Here is a 16,161-nt window from a genome sequence, read left to right as displayed (position 1 = left end):
GCTACTTTCTGTTCACTGTACAACAGGCCCTCGGCCCAGTAGATCCAGTGGGTGCCGGTCTGGTCACCGTTGGCTTGCGCGGTCGCCTGTTGTCGGACCCCTTCGAGAGAGGGACAGGACTGTTGCTCTTGCTGGAACTGCTCTCGGGTGGGGCCCCCTTCGTGTTGCCATTGCGTCAGCTCTGGTAGGGCGTTCGGAGAAGCCATCTCTTCGGGGGAGGATTCGCTGGGCCCAGGGTCGGTGTCCGCCTCCTCCTCGCTGCTGGTGGGAGGGGGTGTGAGCCCCTCGGGTTGGGCGGTCCCGGAGGTCGAGGATGAGCGGGGGGCCTGGGCGGTCATGGACCGGGTGATGGCGCAGGCCCAATCAGCCAGTCCCAACATTCGGAGGTGCTCTCGTCGCTCTACTTGAGCCCAGGGGGAACTTTCCAAGTCGTTCCCCAGGAGGCAGTCGACCGGGGCTTCGTCGCGCACTGTCACCTTCAGCAGGCCCGTCACCCCTCCCCACTCGAAGGGGACCAGGGCCATCTGGCATAGGCTTTCACTGTTGTCGGCCGTCCGTACGGGGCACAGCACATTCGGTAGAATCTGTTCAGGGGTCACCAGGTGGCAGCGGACAGCGGTGATACTGGCGCCTGTGTCGCGAAGGGCTTCGGCCCGTTGTCCGTTGACCGTGACCTGCTGCCGGTACTTCTGGGTGTTGGTTAGGATGGGGGTGCAGGGTACCATCTCTCGGCTACCCAGGCAGACCAGGGACATGGCTGCCGGCTCCCACTCAGTGTTCTCTCGGTCGAGGGCCTCCTCTTCCTCTTCTCCTCCCCCCAAGGCGGCGGCCGTCAGCTGCCGGGGCGGGGGCCCGCCGGCCCCGTTTCTTCGGTTCAGAGGGCAGGCCGGATCGCTGGCAAAGTGTCCGGTTTGTTGGCAGCCATAGCAGGTCACTGGTGGCTGTGGTCCGGGTCGGGCCGGGCCCACCCTTCGAGCTAGGCTCGGGGAGAGATGTGGCTGCGGTGGCCCTCGAGGGGGGCTCCTGGGGGCCCCGGCGGGAGGGTCTCGGTTCCTGTTCGGCCCTCCCCCCCCACCGCGCTGGCGTGGGGGTCCGTTGGGGTTCCTCTGGTACTCCCCCATTGAGCTCCGGGGGACCCGGGAGTTGACCCATCGATCGGCCTCGACGGCAAGTTTTCGCGGGTCGGTCATTTTGCTGTCGAGGAGGTGCTGTCTCAGTTCCACGAAGCAATTGTTGGAAAGATGTTCCCACACGATGAGGTCGACCAGCTGCCCGTAGGTGGTTACTTTGCTTCCTTTGATCCACCCTTCTAGGGCCCGACTGAAAAAGTCCACATATTCCACCCATGTGGTACCCGGGATTTTCTTGCAGTCTCTGAACCGCTGGCGGTACATTTCCGCTGTTAGCCCGTAGCGGGTGAGCAGGGCCTCCTTCATGTGATCGTAGGAGGTCATCACCTCCTCCGGTAGCTGGAGCAGCGTGTCCCGCCCTTCACTCAGGAATCGCCCCCACAGGCCTGCGCCCCAGTCTTTTCGGGGCACCCGATGGGAGGTCATGGCCACCTCGTAGGCCTTAAACCATTGTTGGATGTCGTCATTCTTGTAATACTCCTTGACGACCTCTTTCGGGATATGTACCTTGGCCTCGGAAGGCGGTAGAGTGTCTCTAGTACTGGGGGTGTCGGTCCCTCCGTTCTTGGCCTTGATCTCGAGCTCCTTGAGACTGCGCTCGTGCTCAAGAGTTAGTTTCTTTTCCTCCAACTCCCGGTGTCGTCTCTTCTCTTCTATCTCTTCTTGAAGGCGTAGCTGCTCGAGGGCCAGTTTCTTTTCTGCCAGCTGGAGTTCGCCGTCCAGCCGCAGTCGGGCGAGCTCTAGCTCGTGGCTCCGGACCTTTTCCCGCTCTCGTATTTCTTCTTCGGAGAGGCCGGTTTCTAGGCTCTTTCTTCCTCCGGTTGCCGGAGTCAGTGCGGTTGCTGTGGTCTCCGTCAGGGGCAAGGGCCCTTCTTCCTGGGAGGGGCCTGCCCCGGCCTCCAACCATGCCCTCAGAGCTTTCTGCATCTCTTCTTTGGTACCTAGGCTGGTGGTTGCAATGCCTTTGTCCTTGCAGAACTGTTTTAACTCTTTGTGCGTATATTCCTCCAGCCGTTCGGGCTGGAACTCCATTGTCGCGTTGTTTTCCTGGCTGCTCATGATGCTGTTCGTTTGGATGGGTAGCTAGTGGGTACTGGCTGGTACGTACTGCGTTCGGCTCGGATCCCGTCGCTGGCCACCAAATGTTGGAAGGCGGACCCCGAAGAGTCGGTGAGACCACCAAGGGGGGGGGCCCTCTCACTGCACGAAGTAGCCGAGCGCTGCCGAGAAGTCTCCTGAGAGATCCTTCTCCTATCACGTACTAGCACAGTAACACCACCACACAGGACTCAAGGAGGTTGTCTGGTGACAAGCAATTCTTTATCAGCAATAAAAAGGTTACGAGGTCAATATTTACACGAAGGGATCGAGGGATCCACCAAAAGTCTCAGTGTCTCTTTGGAAGGGTAGGGGTAGCGGGACAGTCTTTGGCAGGAGTGCGGTACGAGGGTACCTGGGGCCCAGTTCTTATCCTCAAGCTGGAGGACCTCCGGATCTCGAATGGGTCGAGCCGCGACGGCGTCAGCAGGGCTCTGGCGTACAGTTCGTGGAGAGCCGCGATTCAATCAGCAGGGCTCTCAAGATGGTTTCTGCTCAGCTCGAGCCGCGACGTCGTCAGCAGGGCTCCGAGGAAGGTTTCAGCGAGGTTGGGCCGCGACAGCGTCAGCAGGGCTCCGATGTTCCAGGTGGTTTCAGAAAGGGTTCACAAGAAGGAGCCGCGACGCAGTCAGCAGGGCTCGTGATGGTTCCGACAAGAGTTCTTCTCCGTAGGGTCAGCCGCGATTCAATCAGCAGGGCTCTCGACTCCGGGATACAACTGCCGAGCTGTGGTGGGGTCGCCCCAGATATAGGTCTGGAGCCCTTTGATGTCCGGACCTATGCGCCCGAGGGGGCGGAGTGGCCGGGTGGAGGTGGCCAGACGCCCAGCAGGAGAGGCGCCAGGCCCATGGGAGTTGCAGGGCGACCACACCTCGAGAGGGGAGGACAGTTGGGGGTCCCATCGATACTGTCCCCCGCCGGGGGCGATGAATGGTTCCTGCGGCACCCCCTGGCTAGTTCGTGGTGCCTCGATGTCGGGGCTTCGCTGGGGTCGAGGCCGGGTTGAGCGGGGTCGCGCCGGCTGGTGCACGGTGTGACGTGGATGCCAACAAGATGGCAGAGCCACGAGGAGTATGCGACCACGTGCAGCTCCGGGTGAAGGGCCTTGGTGCAGTTCAGACGGGTGGCCCGTGACGGCCGGGGCGGGGAACGGGCACAATCCAGGGGGTTAAGGACCACGCCACGAGGCCGGGTCCAACAGGCGTGTCTCCAGGAGGGCCCACCACATGCCGGTGGGAGCCCCAAGCCCGGGGTCCGCGACCATGGCACCCTCCACATCATGCAGCCCCGCATTGCGGGCCACCAGGTCACACACTTGATGCTGGGTCTTGATTTCACTATGGCAGAGAGCATATCAGTGCACCCGGCCTCATCGCAGGCTGCACACCCGCTCAGCCCTATAGGTGCCACTAACTCTCTGAACGACGAGGGGACGCCACATGGCAGTAGGCCCGCACTGCCCGCTGACTCAGGCCTACACTGTGGTCCAGCAGGGCTCACACAAATGCCACCATTCCGGGCTGCCTGGACGGCGCATCATCGCGGGCTGCATACCTGCTCAGCACTTAAGTTGCCCCAACCTCAGTGCACCCAAAGACACTGTCCCGTGGCGGTGTGCTTGTGCCTGCCGCAGTGTATCCAGTGCCACCAAGTCTGTGCACCACAAGCCATGGACCCTTTATGATTGAGTCCCGTGGTGCAGATGCCATCATGTCACCCCCGGCACTGGGCAATGTGCTGTGCCTGGACCCTAGGCCCTCAGGCAGAAATGATAACCACACGGAGACACCCAGTTACAGAGTGGAATTGGTGTCCAGCACGTGCGCCAGGCCCTTTTTATCGGCAGGGTCACATGTCCTGTGACGCCAGTGGCGGATGGGTGTGGTATGGGTGTAAACCAGCCGTGAGGGAGTGGCTGTGGCATGCTGACAACTAGATTTATGAGCAGCAGATCCCTACAGAGAAGAAGACCTGGGACATGTAGCGTTGTCCCCCCCCCTCTGTGAGCGTAAGCGGAGTGGGCTGGCCTGGCGTATGCCAGTCCAGCGTAAGGGTGTGAACAATGACCCCGGGGCTCTGGGCGTAGTTCCGTCCATGGAAGTGACTAGTGCATGTGTCTCCGTTCTAGTGTCCGCACCACCGGGCACGCAATCGGCAATGTGTCACCCACAACATGAGCAACTTGGACGTAAGGTGAAATCATTCACCCTACATGCATCCATGCCTCCACACTTGCAAGATCATAGACATGACACATCGGTGTGAAAATGAATGTTTACTGCACATTCTGTGGAGTCTTGCAGCTGGAGCACTACAGGACCATGAAAACCCCACTTTACATTGTCAGCCCATGGAAGGCCAGCCAGAGTCTTTCAGGGAATGACAAGTACATCAGTAGAGGAGGAGTTAAGTCCGCAGTCTTATAGCTGTGTCATTGTGGACCAAACAGAATATGGCAGTCCATGTCGAGGTCCAAGGTGAGTGTCGCAGAATGCATTGGAGGCAGTGGAAGGTGGTGATGTAGAGGGCAGAACCAAGCAGAAACAGGCCATATGGCGGAGATGAATGCTACCGCTTCCTTCTGACCATGAGGGCAGATTCACCTGCATCTTCGTCCTCTTCTGTTTAATGTGCCTCACATGTGGGTGGTGGTGTTCTGTCTCCAGCACTGCGTGGCAGTGACACCTCAGGGGTCGGAGGTGGAATCTCCGCTGTGCAGTGTGGCACTGACACATCAGGGGCAGGAGATGTGGATGGAGTGGAAGCAGCAGCATGCATCAGTGCAAGGCCTTGTGGCAGCAATGCCATGAGGAGGGTCTTTATGGCATTGAGGGACCCAGCCACCTCTCGCTGGTGTGCAGCCGTGGAAGCCGCTCTTTCCACACGCGTCCGCTCTATGTTCTCCATGAGCCTCCACATGAGTCCCAACTCCCGGGCGAGCTCGCTGGAGCCACTCAGACTAGACAGTCATTCTTGCAGCAGAGTCAGGACTCAGGCGATGTCAGCTATGGTTCGTTGGAGGGCATGGAGCAGACTGTCGGTGTCCGTTAGGGACTGTGAGTGGTCCCTGATGAGACTTAGACACCCACATATGGCGTCTAGTTTTTCTGCCATGCGGTCGAACCCCACCTGCACCTGTTCAGTAAGCTTCTCCTGGCACCCCAAAACATGGCGTTAGAAGGCCATGAGTTCGTCATGGGGGTCCTGGAAGTCAGCGGTTGTGGTGGGTGCTGCCTGCTGTGTGTTCTGTGTAGGGGGTGGGTTCACCTTGTAGTAGCTGGGCTGCCCTGCTCCTGGAAGTGGGCTGAGGAGGCTGTCCATGAGCTGTTGGAGGGTGTCGGAGTCGAAGGTGTGGTGGTCCTCTTCGTCATCAGAGAAGAGAGGTTGAGACTGTCCTGCAGGAGGTGTTGAATTTCCCTCTGCAATGTGAAGGGGGATGCAGTTTAACATTATGTTCACATGTATATCGATGCATTGTACGGGCCCGATTCACAGAACTAACTTAAGACAAAATCCTAAACTTACTACCATTTTGGTATTCACAGAAGGCACTTACTCATTGTGGTATTCACAGAAGGCACTTACTCATTTCGGTATTCACAGAAGTTAGGAGTCCTAACTTTAGGACTCCTAAATGCCTTCTGTGAATACCGAAAGTCTTAAAATTAGGATTTTTCGCAGTTTAGTAGTAGTATAGTTAGGACTCCTAACTTTAGGACTCCTAAATGCCTTCTGTGAATACCGAAAGTCTTAAAATTAGGATTTTTCTCAATTTAGTAGTCCTAAGTTTAGGACTCCTAACTTTAGGACTCCTAAATGCCTTCTGTGACTACCGAAAGCCTTAAAATTAGGATTTTTCTCAGTTTAGTAGTAGTATAGTTAGGACTCCTAACTTTAGGACTCCTAAATGCCTTCTGTGAATACCGAAAGTCTTAAAATTAGGATTTTTCTCAATTTAGTAGTCCTAAATTTAGGACTCCTAACTTTAGGACTCCTAAATGCCTTCTGTGACTACCGAAAGCCTTAAAATTAGGATTTTTCTCAGTTTAGTAGTAGTATAGTTAGGACTCCTAACTTTAGGACTCATAAATGCCTTCTGTGAATACCGAAAGTCTTAAAATTAGGATTATTCTCAATTTAGTAGTCCTAAATTTAGGACTCCTAACTTTAGGACTCCTAAATGCCTTCTGTGACTACCGAAAGCCTTAAAATTAGGATTTTTCTCAGTTTAGTAGTAGTATAGTTAGGACTCCTAACTTTAGGACTCCTAAATGCCTTCTGTGAATACCGAAAGTCTTAAAATTAGGATTTTTCTCAATTTAGTAGTCCTAAATCTAAAGTTAGGACTACTAAATTGAGAAAAACCCTAATTTTAAGACTTTCGGTATTCACAGAAGGCATTTAGGAGTCCTAAAGTTAGGAGTCCTAACTATACTACTACTAAACTGCGAAAAATCCTAATTTTAAGACTTTCGGTATTCACAGAAGGCATTTAGGAGTCCTAAAGTTAGGACTCTTAACTTCTGTGAATACCGAAATGAGTAAGTGCCTTCTGTGAATACCAAAATGAGTAAGTGCCTTCTGTGAATACCAAAATGGTAGTAAGTTTAGGATTTTGTCTTAAGTTAGTTCTGTGAATCGGGCCCTACATGTTTACAATCTGCCTGAATGCCAGTGTACATTGTGACTGCTTGTGGGGAGCTGCCTATATGATGCGGGAAAGTGGACATTTCGACAACATCACAGATGTGTGTTTGTACTTGTACATTGTCAACTCACATTTCCCTGCGATGCCATATGTGATTGGCCAGTTTCTGCACACCAGTTGTGTCGTCTGATCTGTTGTGGACATGTTATGGATTGTGCCACATCGTTGCCAATGTTGATGTGCTCTGCATGTGATGTGTGTGTACCATAGTTTGGGGGAGTCACCCCTACAACTCTGATTTGGCTGCCCCTTATCCCTTGCATGTGGTGTGCCTCTGACATCTGTGCTTATACCCTGCTGAGATGTTGCATACTTGGGTGCATTGGTCTCTTGGTGGGAGTTGGGGTCTGGGGCATGGTTTGTCCGCAGATGTGCTATGCTTACTTGTGCATGTGTGTCAATGTGCCCATCTCCCCCGTCCCTGGTCGTTACTCACCCTGTTGCTGTTGTGTCCGGTCATGTTGAACAGTGTCCGGGCCCCAAACTCCTGCCACCGTCTCCCCACTGATGACTGTGAACACCATTTCCTCCATCTCGTCCAGCTCCTCCTGTGGCGCTGGGCTCCCACCTACAGTCTGCATTGCTGCCTTCCGGTTGTTTGCGAGTTTCTTCTTGGTTTTGCTCTTCACATCATTCCAGCGCCTCTTGACCTCTTCCATTGTCCTCTTCAGCACTCCGACTGCATTCATCTTGTCAACGATGGTCTGCCATATTCCATTTTTAGTTGCCAGTGACACAGTGGAGGTGACGAACAGTAGTTGATGGTGTTCTATCACCTCCATTATCAGGATCCTGTTTTCCTGCCGTCTAAACCGCTTCTTCCTACTCTTCTTGTCCTTGCCCTTCCTTGACCCAGAGGTCCCAGGCTGGTCCTCTGGGGAACTTGAGAGGTTCTGGTTGTCCTCTGCACTTGCTCCGGCTGACTACATTGTGCTTCGCTGTTGTTTGGCTTTTGTATGTGTTTTTTTCCCTACTTTTATAGTGCTTTGTCCCGCATGTGGCATGGGGATTGCAGGCCTGTGGCTAGTTTTCGCTGATTTTTGTATCGCGATTTGGGTCAATGCCGTTTTTTTCGCGTTCGTGTTTCGCACTCTTGCGGCACCGCGTTGATTTTAAAGCGTTCATTTGATGAGTTGTGGTGGGTCTATTGCATGGTGCCGCCCTGTTGAGAATACCATGTTGACACGGAGTTATTTTCCCGTGATAGACAGCAATGTGAAGAGTTGCGTTAAACTACTTTTGCGGTAGTTATCACATGTTTTTGATAATATCTCCCTTAGAGCGAACAAAGCAAACACAAGCGAGATAATGGACGGAGCGCTGAAACTTTTCAGACTCTCATCCCCAGTCACAGATCTGAGTTAAATCCATCATCATTCTTTATCTCACATTGCACCTCAGGTAAGACCCAGTTATATGCAAATCAGTCTTGACCCTGTGCTTCATGGGAACAGTACAGCCCAAACTGCCAAGCCAGGTTTTCCCTGAACCAGAAACAAGCATCCTGGGACCGGTTTCAGGGTAACACACCCCCATCCGCGAGTCTAGATTTAATCCAGTGGCAAAGTGAGCAAGGGACCCACTTCTGAAAATAACCTGCCAACTTACGGCACTTAAAGCAAACACAAGGAGATGATGGACAGAGAGCTGAAACTTTTTAGACACTCACCCAAAGTCACAGATCTGGGTTGAATCCATCATCATTTTTTAGCTCACTTTGCCACCTCAGTTCAGACCCAACTATATGCAAATCCGTCTTGACTCTGTGCCTTATGGGAAGCATCCTGGGACCGATTTTTGGGGTAACACCCGGCATCAGCCAGGCTAGCTTTAAAACAGAGGCAAAGTGAGCAAGGGACCCACTGTCAGGATAGGCCACACTGATTCAGGTATTAGACAAACAGCCCCTACCTTCAAGATTAGGCAGGGTTACACCTCTTGGTACGCACCCCTTTGTTGGAGTCACCGGTGGCTGGAGGGTTTGCGGCTAATGCTCAGGCTTGAGCTCGTCTTCCCCTACCAGAAAGACACATTCCACATGGCGGTCGCTGATTCAGGTCAGCGTTCTAGTGTTTCACTCTGGGTTCTGTAGTGTTGTGTTCTGGAGTTCGCGCGCGCGCACTCTGTGCTCCGCGCACTTCAACTGCTGTTTTTTGAAGGAACAGTCGAGTTTTCTCCTTAGCGCTTCAAGCAATTCCAGAAATTCTGTTTGCGAGTATTTCCGCGCTCGCAATCTCCAGGTTTACTTAGCGTGAGAAGTATACTCGCCTTGCTGCCATTCAGGTATTTTCGTTGCTAATATTCAGTTCCAGTTTGTTACTGCTGCCGAGAGACAGTATCTTTTCTCACATTGCCGCTTTGGGTAAAGACTTACTCCTTATGATATTGCAGTTGAATTTTGAGATAAATATATTTTCTTGAAGTGAATATTTCTGTGAACTCCAGTTTTAGAAGCGCTTGACCAAATTCCTACCTGCAGCACAAAGACTTTGAACTTTGACTTTAGAAGCACAAGATTTGGAACTTTAATTTAAACGCTTCTATTCTATTCAGCGTGTTCCATCGTATCTACATTACAAGTCCTCTCGAGGATCTCCAGCTCATTTACCTGGCCAGTTTCAACCTCCCATTCATCCATCAAGTAAATACAAATATATATATATATATTTTTACTTACCATCTTTACCAGCCTCGCCCTCTATTCAGCTCGGGGTGTCAGTGCCACGTCTGAGCTCTTCTCCTCAGTTGAGTTCCATCCACCTTAAAGAAAGGAATATAAGATATAATTACCCAGAATAACCAACCTACCGGGTCAGCTAGAGAGAAGCAAATTCCACACACACATGAAGGTAATAAGGGTGGTTTGGGGAGAGTTTAAGTAGTCTAGAAAGTTCAGAACTGTTATAACCCTTTGCTTAATGTTACAGGTGCAGGCCTTCCAGTGACATCACCAGTGTGGCAGTCTCTCTATATTCCCTGTCCCCTTTCCCCCGTGGTTCTGGAATTGGAGAGTCTTCCGGTTCTAGGAGTGCAGGGGAGTTGGGAAATTTTCAGCAAGAGTAGTTCTTCAGCCATTCAGCTCCTGTGGAGGCACAAGTTCAGGTACCTTGTTGACAGATTGAAGTGCCCACAAGAAAAGACTTCTACCTGAGCAGAATGGCTGAGGGTTTTGACGCCAAGGCTTTGGCGCTAATCCTAGAGGGGCTACAGAAGCAATTAAGTGAAACTAGGAATGAAGTAAGGAAATCTACTCAGGAAGCCAGTTATCTACGACAAAGAATAGATGAGCTTACCATTAGTCCAAGTCCCAGTTTTAGAGAACAGAAGTCTCAAGCGTTTTCCCCATCCCCTTCCTCTTCAGAATTAACTACTCAAGTAGTCCATGCCTTGTCACCAACTATTCCACTAGCCCCACCAGAAAGATTTCAAGGTGATCCTAACAAGGCGCAGATTTTCCTGACACAGTGTTCACTACACTTTTTATGTAAACCAATCATATTTAAGGAAGATCAGTCCAAGGTGGCTTTCGTACTGTCTTACCTGAGTGGAGATGCCGCAGCTTGGTCCATGCCTCTTGTGTTTACCAACAATCCAGTCCTTTATAATTTTGAAGAGTTTAAATCTGAATATTTACAAATTTTTGATCGAAGAACTATTTCACAGACCACAGACAATGAGTTGTTGGATCTAAGACAAGGGAATCGAGAGCTAGTGGCTTATCTGGTGCAATTTAATAAACTAATCGTGGAGACAGATTTGCCAGAGGCCAAAAGAGCAGCCATATTCTACAGGGGCTTACGAGACGAATTGAAGGAAGGTCTGGCCCAGATTCCGAAAAGACCCACAGAGGTGTCTGAGTTAATCGACTTAGTGTTGCAAATTGATCAGCGTCAATTTGAAAGAAGAAGTGAACGTCGAAAGGATTCCCGGCCAATTCCTCCTCGCTTTGATAGGATCAGAACAGAAGTATCCAGGTCAAGTGAAGTGGGAACTAGTGAAGAGCCCATGCAAATTGGTACAGTGCGAGGTCCCCTTAGTAAGGAGGAACGAGACAAGAGACGACAAGGCAAGTTGTGCATGTATTGTGGCGCATCCGGCCACTTTGTCAAAGAATGTCCTAAGAAACCAAAGAATTCACCGTGGGTAAAAGACCGGCTCCACCAGTAGAAGGAGTTGCTCTGGTGGGAGCTGCCGAAGAGACAACTCCAAATCCTCAGTTCTTGTTGAATACTTTGCAGTCATCTGCGCCTCACTTAATAATTTCCAGTCAGATTTCATTTCGGGAAGTGAAGGTGAGAGAGGTTGCAGTGATGATTGACTCAGGAGCTACTGGAAATTTTTGTGACATCCAATTCGCTAAACGATTGGGAATCAATTTTATCAAGAAGGAAAAGCCAGAGCCCGTTAGAGCCGTGGATGGTACAAATCTCTCGTCCGGCCCCATTACGTATGATACTGAAGAGATCATGTTGAAGGGTCCTGAAGAGCATCGAAGTTTCATACATTTCAATCTCATTGATGCACCTCAATTTCAGTTGATCCTAGGTTTACCTTGGCTCACTAAACACAATCCGCAGATTGATTGGGCAAAACGGACTATAAAGATGAACTCAGAGTTCTGTATTGAACATTGTTTTCACTCAGATAAGAACGAACCTGGGTTTTCCCCATCCACCTGTTTGGCAGAGCAAGCTCGAATGATTTGTGCTGTGGAAATTCAGGGCATTCCAGAAGAGTATCAAGATTTGGAGTCTGTATTCAATGAAAAGGAAGCTTCGAAGCTGCCCCCTCATCGGGAATACGATTGCAAGATAGAGTTAGAACCAGGAGCTTCGTTGCCTTGTGGTCGTATTTATGCCCTATCTGAATCTGAAAATCAGCATTTAAAGGAATATTTGGAAAAATACGTGGCCAATGGGTTCATTCCCCCATCTCAATCTCCGGTTTCCTCCACTCTTTTTTTTATTCCCAAGAAGGATGGGAGTTTGAGAATGTTTATAGATTATCGCGCCTTGAAACAAGGCATCAAAAAGAATCGATATCCACTGCCTTTAATTTCGGAATTACTAGATCAAGTTAGAGAGGCCCAGTTCTACACAAAATTGGATTTAAGAGGAGCCTATCATCTGGTTCGCATGGCTGAAGGAGAAGAATGGAAGACGGCATTGCGGACACGATTTGGTTTGTTCGAATACCAAGTTATGCCTTTTGGCTTGTGTAATGCCCCAGCCGCATTTCAGCACTTCTTAAATTATATTTTGCGAGAATTTCTGGATCGTTATGCTGTTGTATATATTGACGACATCGTCATATTTTCTAAGAATATGGAAGAACATGTCCAGCATGTGCGATCAATTTTGAAACGGTTATTGGAAAACCAACTGTTTGTTAAGCTGGAGAAGTGTGTGTTCCATGCACAGCGAGTGGAATTTTTGGGTTTTATATTGTCGCCTGAAGGAGTGTCAATGGATGATTCCAAGGTAAGGGCAATCAAGGAATGGCCTGCTCCACAATCAGTCAAGGAAATACAAAGTTTCTTGGGCTTTGCCAATTTTTATAGGCGATTCATTCAAGATTTTTCCGAGAAGGTTAGTCCAATAACACGACTACTAAGGAAGAAAGAAAAATTTGTGTGGAGTAAAGAGTCTAAAAATGCATTCCAGTTGTTGAAAGAAACCTTTATCACGGCCCCAGTTCTACAGCATCCTGATTTGAGTGAGCCCTTTTATGTTGAAGCTGATGCCTCAAACTTGGCCATCGGAGGCTTTTTATCTCAACGGAATAAGGATACTGGACAGCTGCATCCGGTTGCTTTCCGATCTCGAAAATTATCTGCTGCGGAAGTAAATTATTCAATCGCTGACAAGGAGCTATTGGCAGTTAAGGATGCATTTCAGGAATGGAGGTATTATTTATTTGGGGCGAAACATGAAATTACAGTTTTTACTGATCATCGCAATTTGCAATTCTTGAAGTCTGCCAGGACTCTTTCCCCACGCCAACTTAGATGGTCTCTCTTTTTTGCGGACTACAATTTTGTTCTGACCTATAAGCCCGGTTCAATTAATGGAAAGGCAGACACCTTGTCAAGCTTAAACATAGGTGATGAGAAGGAACCGTTGAAAGAAGGTCATATAATTCTAGTTGAGAAGATTGTGGGAATAACAGTATACGAAGAATTGGAAAGCAAGATAAGAGCTAGTTTCGCCACAGAAGGAATTAGAGAGTTGGGAGATGGAAGGTACTGAAAGGGAAATCAAGTATGGGAAACCTTTCTTTCAAGGGAAACCATTTGTGCCCAATGAAGATTTGAGAAAAGAAGACTCTGGAACTCTTAAGGCGATCATTTTGTTGGCCTGGCATGGAAACTCAGGTGAGGCAGTATGTAGCTACCTGTGAGCAGTGTATTAAAGGAAAGACAGTTCGACAGTCACCACAAGGATACTTAATGCCTTTACCTGTGGCACCTTATCCTTGGCACACTGTTTCGATGGATTTCATTGTTGACTTACCTTCCAGTCAGGGTTCTTCTGTAATTTGGGTGGTTGTAGATCATTTTTCCATTTCATCCCTTTAATTTCTCTTCCTACTGCTCCTCAATTGGCTACTCTGTTCATTCAGAACATACTGAAACTACATGGAATTCCCAAAATTGTGATTTCCGACCGGGGACCGCAATTTACCTCTCGATTTTGGAAGTCCTTTCTAAAAGGTTTGGGTATAGATCCTCGTTTGTCCACTAGTTCCATCCCAAGACTGATGGGCAAACGGAGCGGGTTAACCAAGATCTGGAGCAATATTTGCGATTGTACTTATTTGACCAAGAGGGAGAGTGGCTCACCTTGCTTAGTACAGCCGAATTTGCTTACAATAATTCTGTCCATTCCTCTACAGGCTTCTCCCCCTTCTATCTGAATTCAGGCAGACATCCTAATATGTTAATTGGGAAAACTGAGATAGAAGTTCCGGCTGCTGGAGAGGTTCTTCAGAAATTGCAGGAAGCTTACCAGACAGCGACTGAGAATCTAATCCGGTCCAAAGAGTCCTACAAGAAACAGGCAGACAAGCATCGAAAAGAAAGTCCAAATTTTGAACCTGGGGATCTGGTTTGGATTTCTACTCGAAACATGAAGTTGAAGGGGAATCGGAAGTTTCAGCCAAGATTTTTGGGTCCTTATCCTGTGGTTAGGATGGTGAATCCAGTAAGTGTAAAGGTTAGACTTGCGGAAAAGATTAAGGTGCATCCCACTTTCCATGTCTCTTTGATTAAACGTAGTCCCCCGAATCTAAGACAGGTTCTACCACCAGCTCCAATTCAAGTACACTCAGAAAAAGAATTCGAGGTTAAAAGAATTATAGACTCTAAGCTCAAGAGAGGGGGGTCTGTATTATTTGATCGATTGGAAAGATTTTGGTCCTGAGGAAAGATCCTGGGAACCCAGTACTAATGTTCATGCACCAAAACTAGTGAAGGAATTTCACAAAACTTACCCACAGAAACCTAGAGAGGGGTTTTAGTGGGGGGTACTGTCAGGATAGGCCACACTGATTCAGGTATTAGGCACACAGCCCCTACCTTCAAGATTAGGCAGGGTTACACCTCTTGGTACGCATCCCTTTGTTGGAGTCACCGGGTGGCTAGAGGGTTTGCGGCTAATGCTCAGGCTTGAGCTAGTCTTCCCCTACCAGAAAGACACATTCCACATGGCGGTCGCTGATTCAGGTCAGCGTTCTAGTGTTTCACTCTGGGTTCTGAAGTGTTGTGTTATGGAGTTCGCGCGCGCGCACTCTGTGCTCCGCGCACTTTAACTGCCGTTTTTTGAAGGAACAGTCGAGTTTTCTCCTCAGCGCTTCAAGCAATTCCAGAAATTCTGTTTGCGAGTATTTCCGCGCTCGCAATCTCCAGGTTTACTTAGAGTGAGAAATATACTCGCCTTGCTGCAATTCAGGTATTTTCGTTGCTAATATTCAGTTCCAGTTTGTTCCTGCTGCCGAGAGATAGTATCTTTTCTCACATTGCCGCTTTGGGTAAAGACTTACTCCTTATGATATTGCAGTTGAATTTTGAGATAATTATATTTTCTTGAAGTGAATATTTCTGTGAACTCCAGTTTTAGAAGCACTTGACCAAATTCCTGCCTGCAGCGCAAAGACTTTGAACTTTGACTTTAGAAGCACAAGATTTGGAACTTTAATTTAAACGCTTCTATTCTATTCAGCGTGTTCCATCGTATCTACATTACAAGTCCTCTCGAGGATCTCCAGCTCATTTACCTGGCCAGTTTCAACCTCCCATTCATCCATCAAGTAAATACAAATATATATATATATTTTTACTTACCATCTTTACCAGCCTCGCCCTCTATTCAGCTGGGGGTGTCAGTGCCACGTCTGAGCTCTTCTCCTCAGTTGAGTTCCATCCACCTTAAAGAAAGGAATATAAGATATAATTACCCAGAATAACCAACCTACCGGGTCAGCTAGAGAGAAGCAAATTCCACACACACATGAAGGTAATAAGGGTGGTTTGGGGAGAGTTTAAGTAGTCTAGAAAGTTCAGAACTGTTATAACCCTTTGCTTAATGTTACTGGTGCAGGCCTTCCAGTGACATCACCAGTGTGGCAGTCTCTCTATATTCCCATTTCCCTGTGGTTCTGGAATTGGAGAGTCTTCCGGTTCTAGGAGTGCAGGGGAGTTGGGAAATTTTCAGCAAGAGTAGTTCTTCAGCCATTCAGCTCCTGTGGAGGCGCAAGTTCAGGTACCTTGTTAACACCCACGTACGGGCATACCCTGCCAACATAGAGCAAACATAGCAACCACAAGAAGATAATAGACTGGAGCTGAAACGATTCAAACACTCACCCCCATCACAGACCGGGGTTAAATCCATCCTCATTCTTTAGCTCACTTTGCCACCTCAGTTCAGACCCAGCTATATGCAAACCAGTCTTGAACTTGAGGCTCATGGGAACTGTTCAGTCCTAACTGCCAAGCCAGGTCTTCCTTGAACGAGAACCAAGCATGTTGGGAATGGCTTTGCAGTAACAATCCCCCATCAGCCAGGCTAGCATTAATCCAGTAGCAAAGTGAGCAAGGGACCCATGTATGTGCATACCCTGTCAACTTAGAGTACACAAAGCAACCACAAAAAGATCATGGACGGAAGCTGAAACTTTTCAGACACTCACCCCTCGTCACCGATCTGGGTTGAATCTGCATCATTC

This window comes from Triturus cristatus, chromosome 2_2 (assembly GCF_964204655.1).
Source record: "Triturus cristatus chromosome 2_2, aTriCri1.1, whole genome shotgun sequence".
Taxonomy (NCBI): domain Eukaryota; kingdom Metazoa; phylum Chordata; class Amphibia; order Caudata; family Salamandridae; genus Triturus; species Triturus cristatus.
Note: the sequence above shows the minus strand (reverse complement) of the source record.